The sequence below is a fragment of the Pristiophorus japonicus genome, chromosome 17, assembly GCF_044704955.1.
Source record: "Pristiophorus japonicus isolate sPriJap1 chromosome 17, sPriJap1.hap1, whole genome shotgun sequence".
Classification (NCBI taxonomy): Eukaryota; Metazoa; Chordata; class Chondrichthyes; family Pristiophoridae; genus Pristiophorus; species Pristiophorus japonicus.
This window is the reverse complement of record NC_091993.1, coordinates 79,489,280-79,512,176: the sequence shown is the minus strand read 5'-3', so window position 1 is coordinate 79,512,176 and position 22,897 is coordinate 79,489,280.

Genomic DNA, 22,897 nt, shown 5'->3' with positions numbered 1-22,897 from the left:
CACTGGGCTAGTTTCCTTTCCCCAATCCAGGAACAATGGGCTAGTTTCCTTTCCCCAATCCAGGAACACTGGGCTAGTTTCCATTCCCCAGTCCAGGAACACTGGGCTAGTTTCCTTTCCCCAATCCAGAAACACTGGGCTCATTTCCTTCCCCAATCCAGGAACGCTGGGCTAGTTTCCGTTCCCAGGTCCAGGAACACTGCGATAGTTTCCGTTCCCCAGTCCAGGAAGATTGGGCTAGTTTCCTTTCCCCAATCCAGGAACACTGGGCTAGTTTCCTTTCCCCAATCCAGGAACACTGGGCTAGTTTCCTTTCCCCAATCCAGGATCACTGAGCTAGTTTCCTTTCCCCAATCCAGGAACACTGGGCTAGTTTCCGTTCCCCAGTCCAAAAACACTGAGCTAGTTTCCTTTCCCCAATCCAGGAACACTGAGCTAGTTTCCGTTCCCCAATCCAGGAACACTGGGCTAGTTTCCTTTCCCCAATCCAGGAACACTGAGCTAGTTTCCTTTCCCCAATCCAGGAACACTGGGCTAGTTTCCTTTCCCCAATCCAGGAACACTGGGCTAGTTTCCGTTCCCCAGTCCAGGAACACTGGGCTAGTTTCCTTTCCCCAATCAGGGAACACTGGGCTCATTTCCTTTCCCCAATCCAGGAACAATGGGCTCGTTTCCTTTCCTCAATCCAGGAACAATGGGCTCGTTTCCTTTCCCAAATCCAGGAACACTGAGCTAGTTTCCTTTCCCCAATCCAGGAACACATGGCTAGTTACCGTTCCCAATCCAGGAACACTGAGCTACTTTCCTTTCCCCAATCCAGGAACACTGGGCTAGTTTCCTTTCCCCAATCCAGGAACACTGAGCTAGTTTCCTTTCCCCAATCCAGGAACACTGGGCTAGTTTCCTTTACCAATCCCGGAACACTGGGCTCGTTTCCTTTCATCAATCCAGGAACACTGAGCTAGTTTCCTTTCCCCAATCCAGGAACACTAGGCTAGTTTCCTTTCCCCAATCCAGGAACACTGGGCTAGTTTCCTTTCCCCAATCCAGGAACACTGAGCAAGTTTCCTTTCCCCAATCCAGGAACACTGAGCAAGTTTCCTTTCCCCAATCCAGGAACACTGAGCTCGTTTCCTTTCCCCAGTGCAGGAACACTGAGCTAGTTTCCTTTCCCAAATCCAGGAACACTGGGCGAGTTTCCTTTCCCCAATCCAGGAACACTTGGCTAGTTTCCTTTCCCCAATCCAGGAACACTGAGCTAGTTTCCTTTCCCCAATCCAGGAACACTGAGCTAGTTTCCTTTCCCCAATCCAGGAACACTGGGCGAGTTTCCTTTCCCCAATTCAGGAACACTGGGCTAGTTTCCTTTCGGCAATCCAGGAACACTGGGCTAGTTTCCTTTCCCCAATCCAGGAACACTGAGCTAGTATCCTTTCCCCAATCCAGGAACACTGGGCTAGTTTCCTTTCCCCAATCCAGGAACAATGGGCTAGTTTCCTTTCCCCAATCCAGGAACACTGGGCTAGTTTCCATTCCCCAGTCCAGGAACACTGGGCTAGTTTCCTTTCCCCAATCCAGGAACACTGGGCTCATTTCCATCCCCAATCCTGGAATAATGGGCTCGTTTCCTTTCCTCAATCCAGGAGCAATGGGCTAGTTTCCTTTCCCCAATCCAGGAACACTGGGCTAGTTTCCTTTCCCCAATCCAGGAACACTGAGCTAGTTTCCATTCCCCAATCCAGGAACACTGGGCTAGTTTCCTTTCCCCAATCCAGGAACACTGGCCTAGTTTCCTTTCCCCAATCCAGGAACACTGGGCTAGTTTCCTTTACCCGATCCAGGAACACTGGGCTAGTTTCCTTTCCCCAATCCAGGAACACTGAGCTAGTTTCCTTTCCCCAATCCAGGAACACTGGGCTAGTTTCCTTTCCCCAATTCAGAAACACTGGGCTAGTTTCCTTTCCCCAATCCAGGAACACTGAGCTTGTTTCCTTTCCCCAATCAAGGAACACTGGGCTGGTTTCCGTTCCCCAGTCCAAAAACACTGAGCTAGTTTCCTTTCCCCAATCTAGGAACACTGAGCTAGTTTCCTTTCCCCAATCCAGGAACACTGGGCTAGTTTCCTTTCCCCAATCCAGGAACACTGAGCTAGTTTCCTTTCCCCAATCCAGGAACACTGGGCTAGTTTCCGTTCCCAGGTCCAGGAACACTGGGCTAGTTTCCGTTCCCCAGTCCAGGAACACTGGGCTAGTTTCCTTTCCCCAATCAGGGAACACTGGGCTCATTTCCTTTCCCCAATCCAGGAACAATGGGCTCGTTTCCTTTCCTCAATCCAGGAACAATGGGCTCGTTTCCTTTCCCAAATCCAGGAACACTGAGCTAGTTTCCTTTCCCCAATCCAGGAACACATGGCTAGTTACCGTTCCCAATCAAGGAACACTGAGCTACTTTCCTTTCCCCAATCCAGGAACACTGGGCTAGTTTCCTTTCCCCAATCCAGGAACACTGAGCTAGTTTCCTTTCCCCAATCCAGGAACACTGGGCTAGTTTCCTTTACCAATCCCGGAACACTAGGCTCGTTTCCTTTCCCCAATCCAGGAACACTGAGCTAGTTTCCTTTCCCCAATCCAGGAACACTAGGCTAGTTTCCTTTCCCCAATCCAGGAACACTGGGCTAGTTTCCTTTCCCCAATCCAGGAACACTGAGCAAGTTTCCTTTCCCCAATCCAGGAACACTGAGCTAGTTTCCTTTCCCCAATCCAGGAACACTGGGCTAGTTTCCTTTCCACAATCCAGGAACACTGAGCTAGTTTCCTTTCCCCAATTCAGAAACACTGGGCTAGTTTCCTTTCCCCAATCCAGGAACACTGGGCTAGTTTCCTTTCCCCAATCCAGGAACACTGGGCTAGTTTCCTTTCCCCAATCCAGGAACACTGAGCTAGTTTCCTTTCCCCAATCCAGGAACACTGGGCTAGTTTCCTTTCCCCAATCCAGGAACACTGAGCTCGTTTCCTTTCCCCAGTGCAGGAACACTGAGCTAGTTTCCTTTCCCAAATCCAGGAACACTGGGTGAGTTTCCTTTCCCCAATCCAGGAACACTTGGCTAGTTTCCTTTCCCCAATCCAGGAACACTGAGCTAGTTTCCTTTCCCCAATCCAGGAACACTGAGCTAGTTTCCTTTCCCCAATCCAGGAACACTGGGCGAGTTTCCTTTCCCCAATTCAGGAACACTGGGCTAGTTTCCTTTCGGCAATCCAGGAGCTCTGGGCTAGTTTCCTTTCCCCAATCCAGGAACACTGAGCTAGTATCCTTTCCCCAATCCAGGAACACTGGGCTATGTTCCTTTCCCCAATCCAGGAACAATGGGCTAGTTTCCTTTCCCCAATCCAGGAACACTGGGCTAGTTTCCATTCCCCAGTCCAGGAACACTGGGCTAGTTTCCTTTCCCCAATCCAGGAACACTGGGCTCATTTCCTTCCCCAATCCTGGAATAATGGGCTCGTTTCCTTTCCTCAATCCAGGAGCAATGGGCTAGTTTCCTTTCCCCAATCCAGGAACACTGGGCTAGTTTCCTTTCCCCAATCCAGGAACACTGAGCTAGTTTCCATTCCCCAATCCAGGAACACTGGGCTAGTTTCCTTTCCCCAATCCAGGAACACTGGCCTAGTTTCCTTTCCCCAATCCAGGAACACTGGGCTAGTTTCCTTTACCCGATCCAGGAACACTGGGCTAGTTTCCTTTCCCCAATCCAGGAACACTGAGCTAGTTTCCTTTCCCCAATCCAGGAACACTGGGCTAGTTTCCTTTCCCCAATTCAGAAACACTTGGCTAGTTTCCTTTCCCCAATCCAGGAACACTGAGCTAGTTTCCTTTCCCCAATCCAGGAACACTGGGCTAGTTTCCTTTCCCCAATTCAGAAACACTGGGCTAGTTTCCTTTCCCCAAACCAGGAACACTGGGCTAGTTTCCTATCCCCAATCCAGGAACACTGAGCTAGTTTCCTTTCCCCAATCCAGGAACAATGGGCTAGTTACCGTTCCCCAATCCAGGAACACTGGGCTAGTTTCCTTTCCCCAATCCAGGAACACTGAGCTAGTTTCCTTTCCCCAATCCAGGAACACTGAGCTAGTTTCCTTTCCCCAATTCAGGAACACTGGGCTAGTTTCCTTTCCCCAATCCAGGAACGCTGGGCTAGTTTCCTTTCCCCAAACCAGGAACACTGGGCTAGTTTCCTATCCCCAATCCAGGAACAATGGGCTAGTTACCGTTCCCCAATCCAGGAACACTGGGCTAGTTTCCTTTCCCCAATCCAGGAACACTGAGCTAGTTTCCTTTCCCCAATCCAGGAACACTGAGCTAGTTTCCTTTCCCCAATTCAGGAACACTGGGCTAGTTTCCTTTCCCCAATCCAGGAACGCTGGGCTAGTTTCCTTTCCCCAATCCAGGAACACTGGGCTAGTTTCCTTTCCCCAATCCAGGAACACTGAGCTAGTTTCCTTTCCCCAATCCAGGAACACTGGGCTAGTTTCCTTTACCCAATCCAGGAACACTGAGCTAGTTTCCTTTCCCCAATCCAGGAACACTGGGCTAGTTACCGTTCCCCAATCCAGGAACACTGGGCTAGTTTCCTTTCTCCAATCCAGGAACACTGAGCTAGTTTCCTTTCCCCAATCCATGAACAATGGGCTAGTTTCCTTTCCCCAATCCAGGAACACTGGGCTAGTTTCCGTTCCCCAGTCCAGGAACACTGGGCTAGTTTCCTTTCCCCAATGCAGGAACACTGGGCTCATTTCCTTTCCCCAATCCAGGAACAATGGGCTCGTTTCCTTTCCTCAATCCAGGAACAATGGGCTCGTTTCCTTTCCCCAATCCAGGAACACTGGGCTAGTTTCCTTTCCCCAATCCATGAACACTGAGCTAGTTTCCTTTCCCCAATCCAGGAACACTGGGCTAGTTTCCTTTCCCCAATCCAGGAACACTGGGCTAGTTACCGTTCCCCAATCCAGGAACACTGGGCTAGTTTCCTTTCCCCAATCCAGGAACACTGAGCTAGTTTCCTTTCCCCAATCCAGTAACACTGGGCTAGTTTCCTTTCCCCAATCCAAGAACACTGGGCTAGTTTCCTTTCCCCAATCCAGGAACACTGAGCTAGTTTCCTTTCCCCAATTCGGAACACTGGGCTAGTTTCCTTTCCCCAATCCAGGAACACTGGGCTAGTTTCCTTTCCCCAGTCCAGGAACACTGAGCTAGTTTCCTTTCCCCAATCCAGGAACACTGGTCTCGTTTCCTTTACCCAATCCAGGAACACTGAGCTAGTTTCCTTTCCCCAATCCAGGAACACTGAGCTAGTTTCCTTTCCCCAATCCAGGAACACTGGGCTAGTTACCATTCCCCAATCCAGGAACACTGGGCTAGTTTCCTTTCCCCAATCCAGGAACACTGAACTAGTTTCCTTTCTCCATCCAGGAACACTGGGCTAGTTTCCTTTCCCCAATCCAGGAACACTGGCCTAGTTTCCTTTCCCCAATCCAGGAACACTGAGCTAGTTTCTTTTCCCCAATCCAGGAACACTAGGCTAGTTTCCTTTCCCCAATCCAGGAACACTGGGCTAGTTTCCTTTCCCCAATCCAGGAACACTGAGCAAGTTTCCTTTCCCCAATCCAGGAACACTGAGCAAGTTTCCTTTCCCCAATCCAGGAACACTGAGCTAGTTTCCTTTCCCCAGTGCAGGAACACTGAGCTAGTTTCCTTTTCCAAATCCAGGAACACTGGGCGAGTTTCCTTTCCCCAATCCAGGAACACTTGGCTAGTTTCCTTTCCCCAATCCAGGAACACTGAGCTAGTTTCCTTTCCCCAATCCAGGAACACTGAGCTAGTTTCCTTTCCCCAATCCAGTAACACTGGGCGAGTTTCCTTTCCCCAATTCAGGAACACTGGGCTAGTTTCCTTTCGGCAATCCAGGAACACTGGGCTAGTTTCCTTTCCCCAATCCAGGAACACTGAGCTAGTATCCTTTCCCCAATCCAGGAACACTGGGCTAGTTTCCTTTCCCCAATCCAGGAACAATGGGCTAGTTTCCTTTCCCCAATCCAGGAACACTGGGCTAGTTTCCATTCCCCAGTCCAGGAACACTGGGCTAGTTTCCTTTCCCCAATCCAGGAACACTGGGCTCATTTCCTTCCCCAATCCTGGAACAATGGGCTCGTTTCCTTTCCTCAATCCAGGAGCAATGGGCTAGTTTCCTTTCCCCAATCCAGGAACACTGGGCTAGTTTCCTTTCCCCAATCCAGGAACACTGAGCTAGTTTCCATTCCCCAATCCAGGAACACTGGGCTAGTTTCCTTTCCCCAATCCAGGAACACTGGCCTAGTTTCCTTTCCCCAATCCAGGAACACTGGGCTAGTTTCCTTTACCCGATCCAGGAACACTGGGCTAGTTTCCTTTCCCCAATCCAGGAACACTGAGCTAGTTTCCTTTCCCCAATCCAGGAACACTGGGCTAGTTTCCTTTCCCCAATTCAGAATCACTGGGCTAGTTTCCTTTCCCCAATCCAGGAACACTGAGCTAGTTTCCTTTCCCCAATCCAGGAACACTGGGCTAGTTTCCTTTCCCCAATTCAGAAACACTGGGCTAGTTTCCTTTCCCCAAACCAGGAACACTGGGCTAGTTTCCTATCCCCAATCCAGGAACACTGAGCTAGTTTCCTTTCCCCAATCCAGGAACAATGGGCTAGTTACCGTTCCCCAATCCAGAAACACTGAGCTAGTTTCCTTTCCCCAATCCAGGAACACTGAGCTAGTTTCCTTTCCCCAATTCAGGAACACTGGGCTAGTTTCCTTTCCCCAATCCAGGAACGCTGGGCTAGTTTCCTTTCCCCAAACCAGGAACACTGGGCTAGTTTCCTATCCCCAATCCAGGAACAATGGGCTAGTTACCGTTCCCCAATCCAGGAACACTGGGCTAGTTTCCTTTTGGGAATCCAGGAACACTGAGCTAGTTTCCTTTCCCCAATCCAGGAACACTGAGCTAGTTTCCTTTCCCCAATTCAGGAACACGGGGCTAGTTTCCTTTCCCCAATCCAGGAACGCTGGGCTAGTTTCCTTTCCCCAATCCAGGAACACTGGGCTAGTTTCCTTTCCCCAATCCAGGAACACTGAGCTAGTTTCCTTTCCCCAATCCAGGAACACTGGGCTAGTTTCCTTTACCCAATCCAGGAACACTGAGCTAGTTTCCTTTCCCCAATCCAGGAACACTGGGCTAGTTACCGTTCCCCAATCCAGGAACACTGGGCTAGTTTCCTTTCTCCAATCCAGGAACACTGAGCTAGTTTTCTTTCCCCAATCCAGGAACAATGGGCTAGTTTCCTTTCCCCAATCCAGGAACACTGGGCTAGTTTCCGTTCCCCAGTCCAGGAACACTGGGCTAGTTTCCTTTCCCCAATCCAGGAACACTGGGCTCATTTCCTTTCCCCAATCCAGGAACAATGGGCTCGTTTCTTTTCCTCAATCCAGGAACAATGGGCTCGTTTCCTTTCCCCAATCCAGGAACACTGGGCTAGTTTCCTTTCCCCAATCCAGGAACACTGAGCTAGTTTCCTTTCCCCAATCCAGGAACACTGGGCTAGTTTCCTTTCCCCAATCCAGGAACACTGGGCTCGTTTCCTTTCCCCAATCCAGGAACACTGGGCTAGTTTCCTTTCCCCAATCCAGGAACACTGAGCTAGTTTCCTTTCCCCAATCCAGGAACACTGGGCTAGTTTCCTTTCCCCAATCCAGGAACACTGGGCTAGTTACCGTTCCCCAATCCAGTAACACTGGGCTAGTTTCCTTTCCCCAATCCAAGAACACTGGGCTAGTTTCCTTTCCCCAATCCAGGAACACTGAGCTAGTTTCCTTTCCCCAATCCAGAACACTGGGCTAGTTTCCTTTCCCCAATCCAGGAACACTGGGCTAGTTTCCTTTCCCCAGTCCAGGAACACTGAGCTAGTTTCCTTTCCCCAATCCAGGAACACTGGTCTCGTTTCCTTTACCCAATCCAGGAACACTGAGCTAGTTTCCTTTCCCCAATCCAGGAACACTGAGCTAGTTTCCTTTACCCAATCCAGGAACACTGAGCTAGTTTCCTTTCCCCAATCCAGGAACACTGAGCTAGTTTCCTTTCCCCAATCCAGGAGCACTGGGCTAGTTACCATTCCCCAATCCAGGAACACTGGGCTAGTTTCCTTTCCCCAATCCAGGAACACTGAACTAGTTTCCTTTCTCCATCCAGGAACACTGGCCTAGTTTCCTTTCCTCAATCCAGGAACACTGGGCTAATTTCCTAGTTGTTGGAACAGGGACATTAACCCTGCTTGAGACCAGGTAACTCTGGGAAGAAACTTGGTCTGTATGGTTCTTTACCACATCACATGGTCTGTGACCCCAGTGAGCCAACAGATACGTATTAAACTTGAGTGAAGCCCCATGCCTGAGACCAATCATCCAAACTAAGGTCTTGGAGCAAGTCACAGCGAAAGTGTGCCCAGTCTAACTGAAAACGAAAGACTTGCATTTACATAATGGCATATGCCACCTCTCAGAAATATTTCAAGGTGCTTCACATAGGATGAGTTCCTTTGCATTGCAGTGACTGTTTTCATCATCATCCTAGGCACTCCCTCGGAATGGAGGAAGACTTGCTTCCAATCTTAGAATGAGTCCTTAGGTGATTGAACAGTCCAATGCGAGAACCACAGTCCCTGCCACAGGGGGGACAGACAGTCGTTGAGGGTAAGAGAGGGTGGTTCAGGTTTGCCGCGCGTTCCTTCCACAGCCTGCGCGTGTCTCCCGCATGCTTAGCAGCCTCCCGGATCCAGCTCCTCCACCCAGGGCGGTCTTCGGCCAGGGACTCCCAGGAGTCGGTGGGGATGCTGTACTTTACCAGGGAAGCTTTGAGGGTGTTCTTGTAATGTTTCCTCTGTTCACCTTTGGCTTGTTTGCCATGAAGGAGTACCGAGTAGAATGCTTGTTTCGGGAGTCTCGTGTCTGGCATGTGGATGACGTGGCCTGCCCAGCGGAGCTGATCAAATGTAGTCAGTGCTTCAATGCTGGGGATGTTGGCCTGGTCGAGGACGCTAATTGTTATATATGTGGACTTGTATTTACTCTGTACAGCCACCAGAGGGCTCATTTCCCGAAGTCTCAAGGGATCCCATAATCCCTTGGGAGCACAAGTATTTAAGAAGGCTTCACAGATTGGAGAGGCACTCTGGAGACCTGCAATAAAAGACTACGGTCACACTTTACTTTGAGCTCACAGTGTTCAGTCTGACTCTTTCTCCATACACAACAACTGGCGACGAAATACAGATAGTGAACACAAAGATGCAGAGAACAGTGGGCATCCTGGAGAAATTTTCGGAGGGAGACGATTGGGAAACTTTTGTGGAGCGACTCGACCAATACTTTGTGGCCAACAAGCTAGATGGGGAAGAGAGCTCTGCCAAACGTAGAGTGATCCTCCTGACCATCTGTGGAGCACCAACGTATGGCCTCATGAAGAATCTGCTCACTCCAGCGAAACCCACAGAGAAATCATACGACGATTTGTGCACACTAGTCCGAAAGCATTTGAACCCGAAGGAAAGCGTTCTGATGGCGAGGTACCGGTTCTACACCTACAAAAGGACTGAAGGCCAGGAAGTGGCAAGTTATGTCGCCGAGCTGAGACACCTTGCAGGACATTGCGAATTTGAAGGACATTTGGAGCACATGCTCAGAGACTTTTTCATACTTGGCATTGCCCACGAAACCATACTTCGCAAGCTTTTGACTGTAGAGACCCCAACCTTGAGTAAGGACATAGCGACAGCCCAGGCGTTCATTGCCACCAATGACAATACTAAGCAAACCTCTCAGCACACAAGTGCTGCTACAAGTACTGTGAACAAAGTAATGTTGTTTTCGAATCATAACGTACAGGGCAGGTCACACATGCCTGCAGCTACACGTCTGCAGATGTCTCAAAGTCCACCACCAAGGCTGATGAATGCAAGGCCATTAACACCTTGTTGGCACTGCGGGGGTGATCATCTTTTCCATTCATGCCGATTCAAAGGATATGTTTGCAAGGGCTGTGGAACAATGGGACACCTCCAACGGGTGTGCAGGCGAGCTGCTAAGCCTGTTAAACCTGCAAACCACCGCAACGCAGAGGAGAACAGATCCACGGAGGATCACTATGAACCAAAGCCTCAGATAGAGGAGGCAGAGGTACATGGGGTGCACACATTCACCACGAATTGTCCCCCGATAATGCTGAATGTTGAACTAAATGGACTCCCAGTGTCAATGGAGCTGGACACGGGTGCGAGCCAGTCCATCATGGGCAAAAAGACTTTCGAAAGGTTGTGGTACAACAAGGCCTCAAGGCCAGTCTTAACTCCAGTTCGCACGAGACTAAGAACTTACACCAAAGAACTGATTCCTGTAATCGGCAGTGCTACCGTGAAGGTCTCCTACGACGGAGCAGTGCACAACCTACCACTCTGGGTGGTACCAGGCGATGGTCCCATGCTGCTCGGCAGGAGCTGGCTGGGAAAGATACGCTGGAACTGGGATGACGTTCGAGTGCTATCACCCGCTGACGACACTTCGTGTGCCCAGGTCTTAAACAAATTTCCTTCGCTGTTCGAACCAGGCATCGGAAAATTCCAAGGAGCAAAAGTGCAGATCCACCTAATTCCGGGGGCGCGACCCATCCATTAAAAGGCGAGAGCAGTACCGTACATGATGAGAGAAAGGGTATTGATCAAACTAGACCGGCTGCAACGAGAGGGCATCATTTCACCAATCGAGTTCAGCAAGTGGGCCAGTCCTTTTGTCCCAGTCCTCAAGGGAGACGGCACCATCAGAATCTGTGGCGATTACAAAGTAACTATCAATCGTTTCTCCCTGCAGGGCCAATACCCACTACCAAAAGCCGACGACCTCTTTGCAATGCTGGCGGGAGGTAAGACGTTCACGAAGCTGGATCTGACCTCAGCCTACATGACGCAGGAACTGGAGGAATCATCGAAGGCCCTCACATGCTATAACACGCACAAAGGTCTTTTTGTTTATAACAGATGCCTGTTTGGAATCCGATCAGCAGCGGCGATATTCCAGAGAAACATGGAAAGTTTACTGAAGTTGGTCCCGCACACCATGGTCTTCCAGGACGACATCTTGGTCACAGGTCAGAACACAGTCGAGCACCTGCAGAACCTGGAGGAGATTCTCAGTCGACTCAACCGCGTGGGGCTCAGGTTAAAATGCTCGAAGTGCGTTTTCCTGGTGCCTGAAGTGGAGTTCCTGGGAAGGAGGATTGCGGCGGACAGCATCAGGCCCACCAACGCGAAGACGGAGGCAATCGAGAACGCACCGAGGCCACAGAACGTGATGGAGCTGTAGTCATTTCTGGGATTTTTGAACTACTTTGATAACTTCTTACTGGGTCTCAGCACCCTGCTAGAACCACTACATGTCTTACTATGAAAAGGGGGCGAATGGGTTTGGGGCAAAAGCCAAGAAAATGCCTTTGTAAAAGCGAGAAAATTGTTATGCTCAAACAAATTGCTTGTATTGTATGATCCATGTAAGCGTTTGGTACTAGCATGTGATGCGTCGTCATATGGCGTCGGGTGTGTATTGCAACAAGCTAATGATTTCGGGAAACTGCAACCGGCTGCTTATGCATCCAGGAGTCTGTCGAAGGCCGAGAGAGTCTACAGCATGATTGAAAAAGAAGCGTTAGCGTGTGTCTATGGGGTAAAGAAAATGCATCAATACCTTCAAACTGACCATAAGCCACTTATATCCCTATTCTCCGAGAGTAAAGGGATAAATACCAACACATCGGCCCGCATCCAGAGATGGGCACTCACATTTTTTTTTTTTTTTTTGAAATTCGTAGCCAATCGTTCCAATTCTTTGTCAAATCACAAACGCCAGAGGTCACCTTGCACACGCCAAGGATCACTCTGCGCCAATGCTCTTAGCCAAAAGGCCTAGAGCCACTGCACCGTTCCTGGAAGTACTGCAATACCAGGTTCGTGCCATGGAGGTGGATGGGTCAGGTCCCCCACACACCTCCGTGGAGGTGGATGGGTCAAGCCACCCCACCCACCTCCTGTTTCCAAAAAAGCAAGCATATACCTTCCTGATCCAGGGAGAACCACCCGGAGGTCATGGTGGCTACTCCCCTGTCAGGTCAGTTACGCATGATCTTAGCCAAAAGGCCGAGGTCCGCATACAACTATGCCATCTGCCACAGGCCAGGCACAGAAAACTGCGCCGATGCTCTCAGTAGGCTGCCATTGTCCACCATGGGGTGGAAATGGCGCAGCCCGCAGATCTAGCCATGGTCATGGAAGCATTTGAGAGTGAGCAATCACCCATCACTGCCCGGCAGATCAAAACCTGGACAAGTCAGGACCCCTCATTATCTCTAGTCAAAAGCTGTGCGCTTCACGGGAGCTGGTCCACTGTCCCAGTGGAAAAGCAGGAAGAGATAAAGCCGTTCCAGCGGCGCAAAGGTGAAATGTCTATACAGGCAGACTGTCTTCTGTGGGGCAATCGAGTAGTGGTCCCCAAGAAGGGCAGAGACACCTTCATCAATAACCTGCACAGTACCCACCCAGGCATCGCAATGATGCAAGCGATAGCCAGATCCCACGTGTGGTGGCCCGGTATCAATGCGGACTTAGAGTCCTGATGTTCACAGATGTAATACATGCTCGCAGTTAAGCAATGTACCCAGGCAGGCGCCGCTAAGTTTATGGTCTTGGCCATCCAAACCGTGGTCTAGGGTACACATCGACTATGCAGGTCCGTTCTTGGGTAAAATGTTTCTTGTGGTTGTAGACGCGCACTCCAAGTGGATTGAATGTGAGATAATGTCAGCTAGCACGTCCGCTGGCACCACTGAAAGCCTGCGGGCCATGTTTGCCACACACGGCTTACCCGATGTCCTGGTGAGCGACAACGGGCCGTGTTTTACCAGTGCTGAGTTCAAAGAATTCATGATCCGTAACGGGATTAAACATGTCACATCTGCCCCGTTTAAGCCAGCGTCCAATGGTCAGGCAGAGAGAGCAGTGCAAACCATGAAGCAAGGCTTGAAGAGGGTAACTGAAGGCTCACTGCAGACTCGCCTGTCCCGAGTCCTGCTTAGCTACCGCACGAGACCCCACTCGTTCACTGGGATCCCACCTGCTGAACTGCTCATGAAAAGGGCACTTAAGACAAGGCTCTCGTTAGTTCACCCTGATCTACATGAACAGATTGAGGGCAGGCGGCTTCAACAAAGTGCATACCATGATAGCGCAAATGTGTCACGCGAGATTGAAGTCAACGATCCCGTATTTGTATTAAATTATGGACAAGGTCCCAAGTGGCTTCCCAGCACTGTTGTGGCCAAAGAGGGGAGCAGGGTGTTTCGGGTCAAACTTTTAAATGGACTCATTCACCGGAAACATTTGGACCAAATCAAACTCAGATTCACGGACTACCCTGAGCAACCCACCATGGACCCTACCTTTTTTGATCCCCCAACACACACACCAGTGGCAACCGGCACTAGTGTTGACTACGAAGCAGAACCCATCATCCACAGCAGCCCAGTAGGGCCAAACAAATGATTCAACAACACCAGCTTTCATACCGGGACGATCAACCAGGGCATGAAGGGCCCAAGATCGACTCACATTGTAAATAGTTACACTATTGACTTTGGGGGGGAATGTTGTTTCTATGTGGACTTGTATTTACTCTGTACAGCCACCAGAGGGCTCATTCCCCAGAGTCCCAAGGGATCCCATAATCCCTTGGGAGCACAGGTATTTAAGAAAGCTTCACAGGTTGGAGAGGCACTCTGGAGACCTGCAATAAAAGACTACGGTCGTACTTTACTTTGAGCTCACAGTGTTCAGTCTGATTCTTTCTCCATACACAACACTAATGTTAGTACATCTGTTCTGCTAGGGAATTTGTAGGATCTTGCGGAGATATCGTTGGTGGTATTTCTCCAGCGACTTGAGGAGTCTACTATACATGGTCCATGTCTCTGAGCCATACAGGAGGGTAGGTATTACTACAGCCTTGTAGACCATGAGCTTGGTGGTAAATTTGAGAGCCTCGTCTACTAACACTCTTTTCCTCAGGCGGCCGAAGGCTGCGCTGGCACACTGGAGGGGGTGTTGAATTTCCTGATCAATCTCTGCTTTAGTTGATAAGAGGCTCCCAAGGTATGGGAAATGGTCCACGTTGTCCAGGGCCGCGCTGTGGATCTTGATGACTGGGGGGTCAGTGCTCTGCGGTGAGGACAGGCTGGTGGAGGACCTTTGTCTTACGGATGTTTAGCGTAAGACCCATGCTTTCATACACCTCGGTAAATACGTCGACAATGTCCTGGAGTTCAGCCTCTGAGTGTGCGCAGACACAGGCGTCGTCTGCGTACTGTAGCTTGATGACAGAGGTTGGGGTGGTCTTGGACCTGGCCTGGAGACAGCGCAGGTTGAACAGCTTCCCACTGGTTCTGTAGTTTAGTACCACTCCAGTGGGGAGCTTGTTGACTGTGAGGTGGAGCTTTGCAGTGAGGAAGATTGAGAAGAGGGTTGGGGCGATAACACAGCCCTGTTTGACCCCGGTCCGGACGTGAATTGGGTCTGTAATAGATCCATTGGTAAGGATCTTGGCCTGCATGTCATCATGGAGCAGGTGGAGTATGTTAATGAACTTTTGGGGGCATCTGAAACGGAGGAGGATGCTCCATAGACCCTCGCAGTTGACAGTGTCAAAGGTCTTTGTAAGGTCGAAGAAGGCCATGTATAAGGGCTGGCGCTGCTCCCTGCATTTTTCCTGCAGCTACTGCGCTGCAAAGATCATGTCCGTTGTTCCCCGTGGGGTACAGAATCTGCACTGTGACTCCGGGAGGAGCTCCTCGGCCACAGGAAGAAGACGGTTGAGGAGGACTCTGGCAACAACTTTCCCAGTGGCTGATAGCAGGGAGATTCCTCTGTAGTTGCCGCAGTCGAACTTGTCCCCTTTTTTGAAGATGGTCACAATCACTACATCTCTGAGATCTCCCGGCATGCTCTCCTCCCTCCAGATGAGAGAGATGAGGTCATGTATCCGCGCCAACAGTGCCTTTCCGTCATATTTTAGTACCTCAGCAGGGATTGCATCCGCTCCCGTAGCCTTGTTGTTTTTGAGCTGTCTTATGGCTTTTCCTACCTCTTGCAACGTTGGAGTTTCACTGAGATGGTGGCGGGTCGCATGCTGTGGGATGGAGTTGAGAACACTCAAGTCAAAGGCAGAGTCTCTATTGAGGAGATCTTCGAAGTGCTCCTTCCAGTGGGTCCTGATTGCCTCGGTGTCCTTGATGAGTGTTTCCCTGTTCTTGGCCAGCAGTGGGGTGGGGCCTTGTGAGTTTGGACCGTGGGTGGCCTTGACTGTGATAAAGAATCCTTGCACATCATGGCTGTCGGCTAGTTGTTGTATCTCCTGTGCTTTCTCCATCCACCACCTGTTCTTTAGGTCCCGGGTTTTTGTTGGACCTCAGCCTTGAGCCGCCTGTAATGTTGCTTTGCAGCTCCTGAGTTGGGTTGCTGCTTAAGGCTCAGAAATGCTCTGCGTTTGCGATCTATTAGTTCTTGGATCTCCTGATCATTCTCATCAAACCAGTCCTGGTGTTTTCTGGTTGAGTGACCAAGCGTCTCTTCACAGGCACTGGTTATAGAGGCCTGGATGGCAGACCAAGCGCTGTGGGCATTCTGCGTCTCAGGATCATCAAGGCACGCCAAGTTAGCTGTGAGGCGCTGGCTGTATAGGGCTCTCTTAGCTGGGACTTTAAGTGCCCCGGCATTGATTTTTTTGTGGCACTGCTTCTGCTACCCACTCCGCTTTGGGGCTATGATGATGTCGATGATGGATCGGATTCGGCGGTGGTCCGTCCAGCAGTCGTCAGCTCCTGTCATGGCGTGGGTGATGCGCACATCCTTGCGATCTCTGGTTCGGACGATGACATAGTCGAGCAGGTGCCAGTGTTTGGTGCGAGGGTGTTGCCATGATGCCTTGTATTTGTCCCTCTGGTGGAATAGGGTGTTGGTGATAAGAAGTTCATGTTCTAGGCATTTTGTCAGGAGTAGGGTACCACTGGAGTTGGCTTTCCCTACCTCCTCTCTGGCAATCACACCTCCCCAGAGGGCTGTGACTTTGCCGACCTTGGCGTTGAAGTCACCTAGGAGGATCAGTTTGTTGCCCGTGGGGAGGCGGGACAGGGATTTTTAAAGGCTGGAGTAAAAACCCTCTTTGGTCTCGTCCGTTGCATCGACTGTTGGGGTGTACACACTGATTGCGGCGCATTGGTTCCGGGATAGGGTGAGTCGAAGAGTCATGAGGCATTTGTTAACCCTGCAGGGTTTGTTTTTGAGACGGCCGACCAGCTCATTTTTGATGGCCAAGCTGACTCCGTGAAGGCGGCGTTCTTCATCTGGTTTCCCTTTCCAGAAAAAGGTGTAACCTCCACCTTGTTCCTTGAGCTGGCCCTCCCCTGCCCGCCGGGTCTCGCTTAGAGCGGCAATGTCGATGTCGAAGCGTCTAAGTTCCCGGCCAACTATGGCGGTGCGGCATTCCAGCCTATCGCTGTTGGAGTTGTCCATGAGGGTCCTGATGTTCCAGTCCCAAACTTCATGTTAACAAAGTGGAAGATGCCTGTGGATGAGTTCTTTTAACGTGGGGTGGCCGTTGCACACCGTTTACCACACGAGCTTAGCAGAGCAAGGTCTTGGTCCAGTGGCAAGGGGGTCCAAGACGACTGGAGACCAGGCACTACTGTATGGGCCTAGTTGCCTACGGCGAGATGTTAGCTGCAAGCTCAGCACCGAATAGCGCCCTTGATGGTAAGTGGTCCGAGGCTTGGTTGAGGTCCAGCCATCGTTGAGGAGAAGAGGCCTGATTATCGCTGGAGGGAAGGAGGCCCGCCGCTGTAAAAAATTATGAGTTTTAAAAAGTCCGTATTAAAATATTAAAAGGAAACATTAAAACATTAAAACTGTTAGACTAAAATGAAAGACTAAAAGGCCTGGTGGATCGGACTCCCGGTGTTTGGTTCCCGGTGTCTCTTGGGGGCTTCCGGTGTTTGGTTCCCGGTGAGTCGGACTCCCGGTGTTCGATTCTCGGTGTCTCGTAGTGGCAGGAACACTAATCAACCAAACTTCTTTACCTTGGATGCTGAAAGGACCCTGCGCCGGCCCGCTACACCGTGAGTGACTGTTTTATGTCGATAAACATGGCCGCCATTTTGTACCCAGCAAGGTAACTTGACTATTTTCTGCAGCTGCACCTGGCTATGGGGAAAATTGAGCCCAAATTTTGTTTTTCCTACAGCCATACAGCCCCTGGAATCTTAAGTGCCTCTTTAAATGAGCTCAGGAACACAGTGCACTTCTAACGATCATTAAATGTTTGAGTTATACTTCACACATGTGAATTATTATATCTGCATTTTTTTTCCAGCCTCTGTGACATAACAGTACTGCGGCCAGCAACAGTAACAATCGCTCCCATAACATAAAGGAGAGCAGCCAACCAATACGTGCTCTGTGCCTTATATATAAATCATTCACTAGAGAGGCTGCTCAGAGTTCCTCAGATTGGCCCACAATGTGGATCTCACTGGTACTCTCCAGGAAGAAGCCGGTGTTACAATGAACACGTTATGTTTGGGATCTAGGTTGGTGAGCAATCCTTTACCTTTGTTGGAGCTTTCTGGGTTAGTGATTCTTCACTGGTCTCCTGTGTGTTACCAAAGAGGCGCATTAGAGCTCCCACAGTGGAGTAGTTGTCAGCTCGGTCTCAATGGGTAGCACTCTCACCTCAGAAGGTTGTGGGTTCAAGTCCCACTCCAGAGACTTGAATGCAAAAAGTTAGCCTGACACTCCAGTGCAGTACTGAGGGAGTTTCTTTCGGAGAGCACATATTTCTCTCCTCCGCCCTTAGGCATGTCAGCTTCTGGGTTATTACTGTCTTTTCTTCTTCCTCCTCTCCTGAAACCGAGGCCCCGTCTGCCTTCTCAGGTGACGTAAAAGATCCGATGGCACTATTTCAAAGAAGAGCAGGAAAGTTCGCCCAAGTGTCCTGGTCAATATTTATCCCTCAACCAACATCACTGAAACAGATTATCTGGTCATTATCACATTGTTGTTTATGGGAACTTGCTGTGTGCAAGTTGGCTGCCATGTTTCTGCATTACTACAGTGACCAATGCCCTCTAAGGTAAACTAGTCTGCCAACACTTAGGGGGCGAAATTCAGTTCCTGTGCCAGGCACGGGAGACCTGCCTCATGAGCCGCAGTTCCTCGTGAGGGCGGGACCGGGGCGCAAAGGCACGCGATGTTTCCAGCGCTACGCAGTGGGACATATAGCGCTGGCGGGTAGACAGGGCCCTCCCATTCCATTAAAGGGGAGGGTCAAGCTGCTGACTCTGCGGGCGGGAAACGAGGCCATCGCTGGACCACCAGGGAGCGGGGTGCCGTGGCAGCAGCCTGGCTCACAGTCTACAAAGAAGGCAGCCACGACCGGTAAGTCGGCCAATTTTATTTTACTGCCACACCTCCCCTTTAATTTTCGCCCCGTGAGTGGCCTACCTGTGGCAGCTTCACGGGACATGACCGAATTTTCGCTCCGGGGCGAAAACGGATCGCTGCGCACGATGATGATGTCACTGCCGCTGGCGCAGCGGCCTGGGGTGCTACCGGTTACCGCCACCGCTATACTCCCGCGGAATTTTGAGGGAGTCGGAAGCAGCACCACGCCCAGCCAAAAATCCGGGGATGCTAACGGGAGGTGCAAGCGATGTGAATTTTTCCCCTTTAGTGTATGAAGAATGGTCACGTGAACGAACGTCAGGGAAACATATGTCAAGATGTGTCAATGCCGTCAGGAGAGGAGGGAGAAGAAAATACATTAATAACCCGGAAGCTGACGTGCCAAGGGCAGAGGAGTGAAATATGTGCTTTGTTTTATTCATGCATCCATTTAGGCAGATAAGAAGGGCAATGTGACCTAGTCCAAAACCTTTGCCAATCTATTTCCCTCTTTCCTAGTGGGAATTACCAGGTGAAGGCTGGTCTTACTACCATCACCTACCATCCTATGCCCCCTAGTTACTGCGCACCCCTTTATAGTACACATTGTTTATTGAAAGCCAATAACTCCTCCCCTTGTTCCCATGGTGGTCTCCTCTGTCTGTTAAGATAGGTATCATTAAGGGTATTTGCAGTGGAGTGTGCAATATTTGCATTACACAACCCATTCTGCCTTTGACTGGTGTAAGAACAGAGCAGTGGCCCAATGTATTGGAGCAGGAAATGCTCCTCATCTTGACTGTAAGGCTTTGTGCAGCCACTGAGTGTCGGGACAGAATCCCACCCTTGAGCTGGAATGAAAAGTAGGGTGAGATCTGTCATGAGGCAGCTTTCGTGGCTTCTTATGGCTGGCCCAGCAACAATGGTGGAGCCTTCAGATGAAGTCCACTTGCCAGCCTTTGGGATATGGATGCCATGTGGCTTGTGAACACCGGGGAAAAAATATTTATCTTCAAAAATAGGTTATCAAAGAAAACTGCTGCAAAAGCTAACGCTAATTGTTCAGCTATCCACAGATGTTATTAGTATCCTTCTTAGCGCTTTCAACCAGGATTAATTTTGTGAATATAAAACAAATACATTATGGTGTTGAAATTACAATGTGCGCTGTTCCGGTTAAAATGGTTTAACACAATGGTATCAAATTACTCCCAAGAATTAACCCGTTTAAAATCATTAGGTTGATCTTCTTTCTCTTCCGTGCCAAGCGGCACATGAGGCAACCTGTTTCTTCCACTGCTTTGGATTGTTTCTGTAACAAAGACCACTTTTATGTGAACTGGTCTGACTCACAACCCTACTAGATGCAATAGGAAAATGTCACCACTCCACCTCCATCGGATACAAGTATCCCATCGGATGTCAAACCAATATTCAGAGACCAAGGGGTAGAAATTGCCCCCCGCCCGAAATGGGGCGCACGCACCCCGTTTCAATGGTTTATACCGCAGCTGTGGTTCAGATCGACTCTTGAGCGAAATTTCGCTCTTTGTTGGTTATTTTTTATTCGGGTCTGGAACTCCCTCATAATGGGGGCGGTGACAACACAAGAGGGTCGTATACGCGGCGGTGGCAACACCTAAGGGCCGGAAGGTGGGGGCGGCACAGAGTGACCGCCGCGATGACATCATCACGGCGTCGCATCACCACGGCTCTCCCCTTCACTTAAAGGTTTGGCCGGGCCAATGGCCTGGCACCCAAGAAGGGGCGCCAGGCTGTCTGTTGACGGCCCAGCTGAACCCAGGGGTATAATTGGCGGGCTGACACGGCAGTCAGCCGACAAAAAAAAACATGGTGGCAACGGCAGTGCATCCTCCCCTTTAAGGGAAGCCGCACTGCCAATGCAGAAGGCCACAGTCTCACTGGACCACTGGGAAAAAACAGGTTTTGGCACCGCTGGGCAGGCTGAAGATTTTCAAAGGGGAAAGTCACTGTCGAGGGGGTTAGATCAGCGGTGCACACAGTGATGACGCATGTAAGGCGGATCAGCAGCACCGGAGCGATAGGGGGGGATCGGGACATCGCTGGGAAAACTCGGGAGGGCAATTGGGCTATCAGCGATCATTCCACAAAATGTCGGTGGCCACTCCACTCCGCAGCATGACCGCCGATTTGCGGTGGTAACAGGCCTTAAGGAGAGGGGTAATTTCGGCCCCCAAAACTTCCATCGCTGCTTGGAATAGGGCTCAAACCCATAGGGACTGAAACTGGTGAAACACATGGTCCGCCCGTTTCTCGGCGGTCCCCGGGCAGTGCGTCAATTTTTACCACCCGGTACCGCTGGGGCCGAGTGGTCGGGAATTTCATTCCACTTTCCTTGGCGGTAAGCCGAGCGGAGTGCAGCCAACGGTGTGTGGCGCAGGAAGCCTTTTGACTCGGGAATCTCCGGCTCCCGAGTTGTGCGCACACGCGGCTCTCAAGCTCCGCCCCCCGAGAGGCACCAATGAGAGGCCAGAGACCCCCGGCCTGAGAGCACTGTAGGGCAGCCTGAGATTGCTGTGGGGGGAAGAGACTGGGGGGGTGAGAGAGAATAGGGGTGAGAGAGAGAGAGACGGGTGTGAGAGAGACTGGGGGTGTGAGAGAGAGAGAGAGACTGGGGGGTGAGAGAGACTGGGGAGTGAGAGAGACTGGGGGTGAGAGAGAGAGAGACGGGTGTGAGAGAGACTGGGGGTGTGAGAGAGAGAGAGAGAGAGACTTGGGGAGTGAGAGAGACTGGGGAGTGAGAGAGACTGGGGGTGAGACTGGGTGGGTGAGAGAGAGAGAGACTGGGGGGGCGGTGTGGTGATAGAGACCGGGGGTTGAGAGAGAGACTGGTGGTTGAGAGAGAGACTGGGGGATGAGAGAGGCTGGGGTGTGAGAGAATCTGGGGGATGAGAGAGAGAGAGACTGGGGGGTGAGAGAGACTGGGGGGGGGGTGGTGAGAGAGATTGGGGGGTGAGAGAGACTGGGCGGTGAGAGCGAGAGACTTGGGTGTGAGAGAGACTGTGGGGTGAGAGAGACTGGAGGGGGTGAGAGAGACTGGGGGGATGCGAAAGACTGGGAGTGAGAGAGAGAGAGAGACTTGGGCTTAGAGAGACTGGAGGGTGAGAGAGAGAGAGACGGGTGTGAGAGAGACTGGGGGTGTGAGAGAGAGAGAGAGAGAGACTGGGGGGTGAGAGAGACTGGGGAGTGAGAGAGACTGGGGGTGAGACTGGGTGGGTGAGAGAGAGAGAGACTGGGAGGGCGGTGTGGTGATAGAGACCGGGGGTTGAGAGAGAGACTGGTGGTTGAGAGAGAGACTGGGGGATGAGAGAGACTGGGGTGTGAGAGAATCTGGGGGATGAGAGAGAGAGAGAGACTGGGGGGTGAGAGAGACTGGGGGGGGGAGGTGGTGAGAGAGACTGGGGGGTGAGAGAAACTGGGCGGTGAGAGCGAGAGACTTGGGGGTGAGAGAGACTGTGGGGTGAGAGAGACTGGAGGGGGTGAGAGAGACTGGGGGGATGAGAAAGACTGGGAGTGAGAGAGAGAGAGAGACTGGGGGTTGAGAGAGACTGAAGGGAGAGAGAGAGACTTGGGCTGAGAGAGACTGGAGGGTGAGAGAGAGAGAGAGACTGGGGGTGAGAGAGACTGGGGGGTGAGAGAGAGACTGGGGGGAGTGAGAGAGACTGGGGTGAGTGAGAGAGACTGGGGTGAGAGAGAGAGAGACTGGAGGTGAGAGAGACTGGGGAGAGTGAGAGAGACTGGGGTGAGAGAGAGACTGGGGGTGAGAGAGACTGGGGGGTGAGAGAGAGACTGGGGGTGAGAGAGAGACTGGGGGGTGAGAGAGAGACTGGGGGTGAGAGAGACTAGGGGTGAGAGAGATTGGGGTTGAGAGAGACTGGGGGTGAGAGAGACTGGAGGTGTGAGAGAGAGACTGGGGAGAGAGAGAGAGACTGGGGGTGAGAGAGACTGGGGAATGAGAGAGACTGGGGGGGTGAGAGAGACTGGGGGTGTGAGAGAGAGACTGGGGGGATGAGAGAGAGAGACTGGTGGTGTGAGAGAGACTGGGGAGTGTTAGAGAGACTGGGGGGTGATAGAGAGACTGGGGGGGGGGGGTGAAAGAGAGAGAGAGAGAGAGACTGGAGGGAGAGAGAGTAATACCATTTTTATTATAGTTCATTAATAAAGGAGTAAATAAGGCTTTATTAGACCATTTATATTATTGCCTAACACTAACATACTACAATCCATTAAAAAATATATCAAACTATGGAG